Below are 7,929 nucleotides of genomic sequence, written 5' to 3'. Positions count from 1 at the left end.
AATTATTTTACATAGAGTATGAAGAGGAGGAAGAAAAGGATCAAGAAACATCAAAATAAGAGGATATACGCCAGGACCCAACCCCAGAGAAAGAAGAAATTAATCCGACCATATCTTGTAAATCATTGGCAAGAATTACCACTCAAACTCTCAAGATAGAAGGACATATCAAGAAGAAAAATGTTCAAGAAGCGAAAGATCACATCGAGAAAGAAGAAATGAATCCAACCATATCTTGTAATTAATTGGCTGGAATTACTACTCCTCAAACTATCAAGATAGAAGGACATATCAAGAAGAAAAATGTTCAAGAAGTGAAAGATCACATCGAGCATCAAGAAATGAATCCGACCATATCTTGTAAAGCATTGGAAGAAATTACCACTCCGCAAACTCTCAAGATAGAAAGAAATATCAAGAAGAAAAAGGTTCAAGCAGTGAAAGATCACATCGAGCATCAACAACAAGTTCTCCAACTTTTAAAGGATAACGCCACTTTGGTGCAGAATCGAATGAAACAATAAGTAGATCAACATTGTAGTAAAAAATGTTTTGATGTAGGTGATTGGGTATTTTTACAGCTACATCTCAAGCAAGCTATTTATGAGAAGGAAATGTTGGAAATACTACATGCACTTAAGAAATGGCGACCTTACCAAATGGGAAGACACTTCAAGGTAAAAATGGATCATGATAGTCTTAAATACTTTTTAGAACAAATATTATCTATAGAAGAACAGAAAAATTGGGTCACAAATATATTGGGTTATGAGTTTGACATCATCTATAGAAAAGGGAAGCAAAATTTTGTTGCAGATGCACTCTCAAGAAAGGATGAGGATGTGGAAGCATTATTTTGTGCTATTTCTATTATCCAACCAGATTGGATAAACGAAGCAAGGGATGAATGGAAGAAGGACGAAGAAGTGTGGCCACTCATTCAAAAGTTACAGAAGATCCCAATTCAAACAATATTGCCAGAACTTCAAGAGGAAGGAAAAATCGTATTTGAACCTGGAGAAGTCACAGAAACAAGAACCCGACAGCTACGAAATCGATCAATTTTAGAGTATCTCATCAAGTGGAAGAACTTACCCACTGAAGATTCCACTTGGGAGGACAAAAATATTCTACAGAAGCATCAAGAACTACTCAAGCATTGAGGACAACACTTTTTGAAGGAGAGGGGCATGTTAGACCCCTATACTACTAGTGTAACTCCTTATTGTTATTAGTATAGCCCCCTTATTATATTGTTGTACCCATGTAGTCCCCGTATTGTTACCATTGTGCCCCATAGAAGCCCACTATTGTTATTATTGTGCCCTTACATTATTATTGTTATGTCGGCTCTGATTATATTATGACTCCTTAGACTCCTATACATAAAAGGGAGGTCTTGTCATTTGTATCATCCAATAATTGTTCATTTGTGTAATGTAAAGGAGGTTGCCCCCTCGAAGAGGCTGAATTGAAAGGCGTTGATCTATCTTTTCTATCTTTTTGTGAGTTGGTTTCATTACAGGATCTTGTTGATCATGCTAACGTAGCTATATTGTGGGAGTTTGGTTACAGCTATAATGGGGTTGATTTAGGATATTTCAAGTGCTTATAAAACTGTGAATAGTGTAATTATGGCAATGAAAATAATTGCAGCTATTTGGCTCCACTTTATGATCCCAGAGAATAATCTCCTACCATTGATTTAACAGATAGTGACAACAATTCACTAATATATCTCGAGAAAAATCAAAAAATGAGATCAATACAAGCCAATAAACAATAGCATAAAATATGAACAAAGTGATTTAAGATGCAAGAAATGTAAGCAATGATATAGCCAATAAATTGAAGATAATAAGCCAAAGATGAGGAACAGATCATTTTTCAACATACAACGTTTTGCACTACCTCATTGTCTACTCTAGGAAAGGTCTTTCTTGAAGATATAGAAGCTTCATTTACACAAAATGTGCATGCCAAATCATGAATACAGTTAGACAAACTTACAAATTTTAATCAAATTATCTAGAATATAAAACATCAGTGTGAAAACAATGGTCAGATGGGAAAAGGGGTGGATTTTAAATGCATGTAACGACCAACTCCTGAGTTCAAAAACCTAGACTGTAGCTATACCCTCATCCAAGGTCTTCATGCATAGCTCACTAAATGTGTATCAAGAGGTTATTAGTCTCTTGGATATAGAATTGGAATGTTTTTATTTGTAACTTAGAGAAATGGAAAAGCTATGGAGACAAGTTGCATTCTTCTTCTTTCATTGGGCCATGACAAATGAATAAAGAAAATAATATCAACCCCTTAGAAAAGGAAAGTTGAGAATAACAAATACCACGAACAGGAAAAGAATCCAATGAGTTGAAGGGCTAAAAAACATACCACCCATAATGAACCTTTTCATCCAAAGATTATTCCATGTTGGGCCACAACAAAAACTTTCGATAGAAATTTCATGTAGCCTACTATTACAAAGGAAATTTAAACCCCAATTTGTTGTTCCACTTCTAATTTTACCCAAAATTACCTCATATTTAAAGGTATCACCATATCTTATACCAAACAAAATTCAAAAAATAGATATCCTTTGGAGAAATAGGATCATAAAAAAAATTTGAACCATACATATTAATGAATCTTATTTTATATATTAATATTAGGATGAACCTATTTTGCTATTGGAAAGAGAGAAAATTCCATAGATACTAATGAATCCTTATGCATTACCTGCATTCAAATGAGTTAACAAAAATTAATGGTACCAGGAGAGCGATGACATTATGTTTTTGGCAAAGATATTTTCTCTCTTCCTCCAACACTAAGATTCTTCTTGTCTGTTTTAGAAAAAATGGAAATCCCCAATGGGGATTGTTGCCTTCAGAACTACTCCATTTCTATTGGTGTCTTGGGCATAAATTGGACTCTTTTCCACTATAGTTGTTAGATTCCATTTCATTGAGCTAGAGTGATAGGTGAGAGCTATGCATAGCTCACTAAAGGTGTATCAAGAGGTTAAAAGTCTATTGGCTATAGAATTGGACTCTTTTTATTTGTAACTTAGTGAAATGGAAAAGTTGTGGAGACAAGCTCCATTATTATTCTTTCACTGGGGCCATGTAAAATAAATGAAGAAAATAGTCTCAACCCCTTGGAGAAGGAAAGTTGAGAACAACAAATAGCATGAACATACAAATAATTCAATGAGCTGAAGGGCTAAAAATCATACAACCCATATTGAACCTTCCCATTTGAAGTAGATTCCATGTTGAGCGACAACAAAACCTTTCGATAGAAATTTATTCCAATTGTTGAGAAATACCACCTTGATCCCACTAAATGTGTGGAAAGGACGTATGAAAGGGAATATTAAAGGATAAAGGGATAAGGAGTGATGAGACATGAGCCTCCACCCACACAGAGTTACAGAGTCCTCCAAATTAAGCTCAAGATACAATTTAGGAAAGGCAACTGCAACTTTCTTTCTTGTCAACTAAACTAAACTAATTTTCCTTTAGAATTTTTGCCAATATATCATCCTTGTGTTCCAAGGTATACCAAAAATTTTAAGGTCGATTTTTGAAATAATAGAGTTCAAGCAATGTCTTTATCTTCTTTGTGTGACTTCCCATACAAAGAAGGAACATCTCTCTGACAGCATCAATGGGATGGAACATCCACCAAATGGATGTCAAGACTGCTTTTCTGAATGGCACGATAGATGAAGAAGTCTATGTAGAGCAACCCTCGATATTCAAAGTTAAATATATGAATGCATATGTTTGCATATTGAAGAAAGAATTATATGGCCACAAGAAAGTACCAAGGGCATGGTATCCTAGAGTGGATGCACACCTGCAAAGAATAGGCTTTACAAAATGTTATGTTGATCCAAACCTTTATATCAAGGTTGTACATGGAAAACCTATAATAATTCTTATGTATGTAGATGATCTTCTCTTGACAGGTGTAGAAGGTCGAATTGAAGAATGTAAGAAGCAATTAGCAGCAGAATTTGACATGAATGATCTTGAGTTGATGCATTACTATTTGGGACCAGAAGTTTGGCAAGGACCTGATGAGGTTTATTTGGGTCAAGGAAATTAAGTGATCAATATGTTGAAAAGGTTTGATATGATGGATTGCAAACCTATTACCACTCTGATGATCACAAACTTGAAGAGACTAAGGCGTTTTGAATCAAGCCCTGTGGATCCTTCCAAATATAGACAACTTATTAGCGCATTGATGTATTTGGTGAATACATGACCAAACATATTCTTTGTAGTAAATATTCTCAGTCAATTCCAAGTGGATCTGAAACATTAACATTGGATAGCAACAAAACATATTCTGAGATATTTGTGAGGAACCATCCACTACTGTCTGAAGTGTGATAGAAGGAATGATGTCCAATTGATTGGATATACAAATTCTAACTGGGGAGGTAATGAGCAAGATGGAAGGAGCGCTATAGGAGGATGCTTTAGTTTGGGATCCTCCATGGTCTCATGGATGAGAAGAAAGAAAGACAGTTTCTTTGAGTAGGGATGAGGTTGAATATGTTGCAGCCTATGAAGTAAGCAGAGAAACAGGAAGCTACTATCTAACTTGTTTGAAGGACCAATGAACCCTACAGTGATACTTTGTGATAACACCATTTTTATACATTTTTCTAAACATCCAGTGTTTCATGGAAAGACAAACCATATAAATAATAAGTATCACTATATTCAAGAGCTAGTACAAAATGGTGTGATATAGCTACAGTATATCTCCATTGATGATCAGGTAGCTGATATATTGACAAAGTCACTTCCAAACAAGAAGCTTGTGTACTTGAGAGACAAGATTGGTTTGGCTCATGTACCCTCCCTAATTGAGATGGAGAGGTACACACTACATTCTTGTATTCACTTGGGAGGAAAGAATTGAGAATTGGGTAACCATCTCGCATTCGATACTATTTGAGAATGCGATAGCGAATTCAAGACAAGAGTAGTCATGGACCCATATTCTTTGAGGACTAGCTATCCAAGATAAGAATAGTCCAAAGAAGGTCATTTTCGGTGAACACCCAGGTGGAGTATGTAGCTTGAGAGACAATGATGATGGTATCTATAAATCATTGTTCTCGCCAACATTATGCTCTACTCTTGTGGAGAGATAGAGTTGTTATTCAAGGCCTTTCTATGTAACAATGATGTTTTATATGATGCTAGATAGATGGGTTACCAATCTAACTCTTTTTATGAGATCTCTTCAGATTGAGAATGATCGTATACTTCTTATGAATACCTCCCTTGTTAAGAGGGAGGGTTGAAAAAATTGTAACTAAGTTCTTCATAAGTATGAAATGTATTATTGTAAATTATAAAATTAAAATAAAATGTTATTTGGAGCATGGGTTTCATGCTCAAGTTCTTTTATTTTATAAGTCAAACACCCATTTGGTGTGTTGGGCAGCGGATCCCCCACGTAACGGTTTTGGGGCTCAAAGCCCGCAGTTTTTGGTAAAAGTATGGTAAAGGTTCCGCGAAGTGCGCAGCGCGCGAATTGTAATGGGTCAAGTCCAAGGGTAGTTTCCCTAAAATATTATAGGTTAATCTAGAATGTTTCGGCTTGCCCATGGTCCGCGAACCATGGGAATGTATAAATAGAGCAAGGCTCTAGGTTTAGAAGGCAGTTTTTGATAATAGCTTGGACGGAGATAAAAAGTGTATGGGTTTGTAAAAGAAAGAGTGCTCTGAGTCTATAAGTCTGAGTCGTGGGTGGTAGTGGTTAGAGTAGGCTCTACAGCTGTGTGCGCAGAGACCTGGTAGAGTCCGCAGCTGTGTGCGTGGACCCCTACAGCTGTGTGGGCAAGGTGGAACTGGATTGTACTAAACGGAAGATTAATAAAGATAAGTGTTTCTAAATTACTGTGTATCTGATCGCATATCTATATGTGTTTTCTTATGTTATGGTTTTATGAAGGTTTATGATTGCGCACACTGGATTAAAGACCTTAAGGAATAGATCAGATCCATAATAACTGCAATAATTCTAAGAATATAAGAAACACCCCATCGCGAATCTTCACGAAGGCCAGACAAATGCGCAGAATAGCGCGAGTGCGTAGATCGGGTTGTGACCCCTCCAGACCTCATCAAGTCTCATAAATGGAAGATGTACCTCTAGTCGAAGAGTTCACTTAAAAACTAATAACATGATATATTCTAAGGAGACAGAATAAAGAGCATTTCACTCGTCTCATAGGCTAGGACCAAGAAGTCTATATTTGGTGAAGGTATCAATGGGATGGATTCAACATATAGCCTAAGATTCAAAACTAATTATACTTTCTCATTCAAGATGAAGATCGGAAGCTCATTTAATTAAGAAACATTTGACTCAGTTCAAAGCTAGCATTGAATGCCTAGACGTAACCCTAGTCTGGGTATGTCTTTTACGGTTGCCCTTATCCTATGGTCTCATGAAGTATTAATGGAAATTGGAAATGCCGTACGTGTTTCTATGAAGTAGACACTTTACATATCTCTTTAGGGTACATGGGTATGACATGAATTCTCATGGGATTGATGTCATTTTGGGGTCCTAATGACTTAATATTTATTCAATTTGAGAACAACACTATTTGTGAAAATTTGGACTATACTAGGGCATCTCATTCTATTGCAGTTGATGCTAATTGTATGGACACTAGGTTAAATCATGCAGTCCTAGTGACTTAATATTTATTCAATCATAGAACAACATTATTTGTGAAAATTTGGACTATATTAGGGCATCTTATTCTATTGTAGTTGATGTCAATTGTATGTACACTAGATTAAAGCATGCAAATGGGCTATCAAACAAAAAACATGGATCAAAAGGATAGAGTCAACTAGATAAGCTATCCTCAAATGAATAGTCCTTGATTAAACTTCAAAAATGGTATACACCTTGTTGATTGATCCTCCCTTGGAATCTCATCTAATAAACATAGGGTGTGAAGAATAGGCATCCATCATGGAAGCAATGACTGTTCCATCTTTAGGTATGTCATTTTCCCCTCCCCAAACCCCACCACTCCACCCTTTCCTCAAAATTTGTGTCAAAATTTGTTTTTGTTGATGGTTAAAATCTCTCTTTCAACCCTAGATAGGATTTATTTTCTTGTTTGTTTGGACTTTATGAGCTTATACCCTCGTTGTTAATCCATATCACCATCCTCCTTTCTCTTTGTCCTACACCTTTCCCCCCTTGAAAACCCCCTTTAGTCGTTATTAATCCTCCCATTAAAAGAATGTCTTTCCCCCTTGGGGCAATTTAAATACAATCTCTAATGAAATTATTTCTCTTGACCATCCTCAATTTAGGGCACTGAACAAAGTTGTGGTTCCTAACATGATCCTTATCAAAAGCCTTATTATAGAAATCACAAGTAATTCATTTCTCTTCTGCATCTTGGGAAATTCATTTAGGGAACACAATTAAATCTATGGTGTCATTAGAGTATATGCCCCAGGGAGGTCAAACCCATGATTATCTTTGTCCTTGGATTGTAGGGGATTCAGAAAGCCCCTTGTAAAATTGGCTATTGTGAGGTGTTGATAAAGATCCATAAACAATTTGTTATTTTTCTTCAACAATCCATGATGGAAGGGGATGGGGAAACCTCTATCCTTTCATAGGCCTTCCTTTGTTGGAAATTTTTGGGCATTAATCCCTGTATCTTCTCTGACAACTTCATCTTTGGTTGGAGGCCAGGCTTATTTCATTTTAAAAACTCTTAGGGAATTGTATTCAATTTTATGAGTCTCTCTTTTATTGTTTGAGTAAAATATTGAAAGTATTATTAGTTAGTATCTATGGGTCTTGTCACGATAAGTATTAATTTTGGGAACACACCCAAAATTGTTCTCTGGT

Source organism: Pinus tabuliformis, chromosome 1_1 (assembly GCF_031772625.1).
Source record: "Pinus tabuliformis cultivar Carrire ecotype Pingquan chromosome 1_1, CPIR1, whole genome shotgun sequence".
NCBI lineage: Eukaryota > Viridiplantae > Streptophyta > Pinopsida > Pinales > Pinaceae > Pinus > Pinus tabuliformis.
This window is presented reverse-complemented; position numbering follows the sequence as displayed.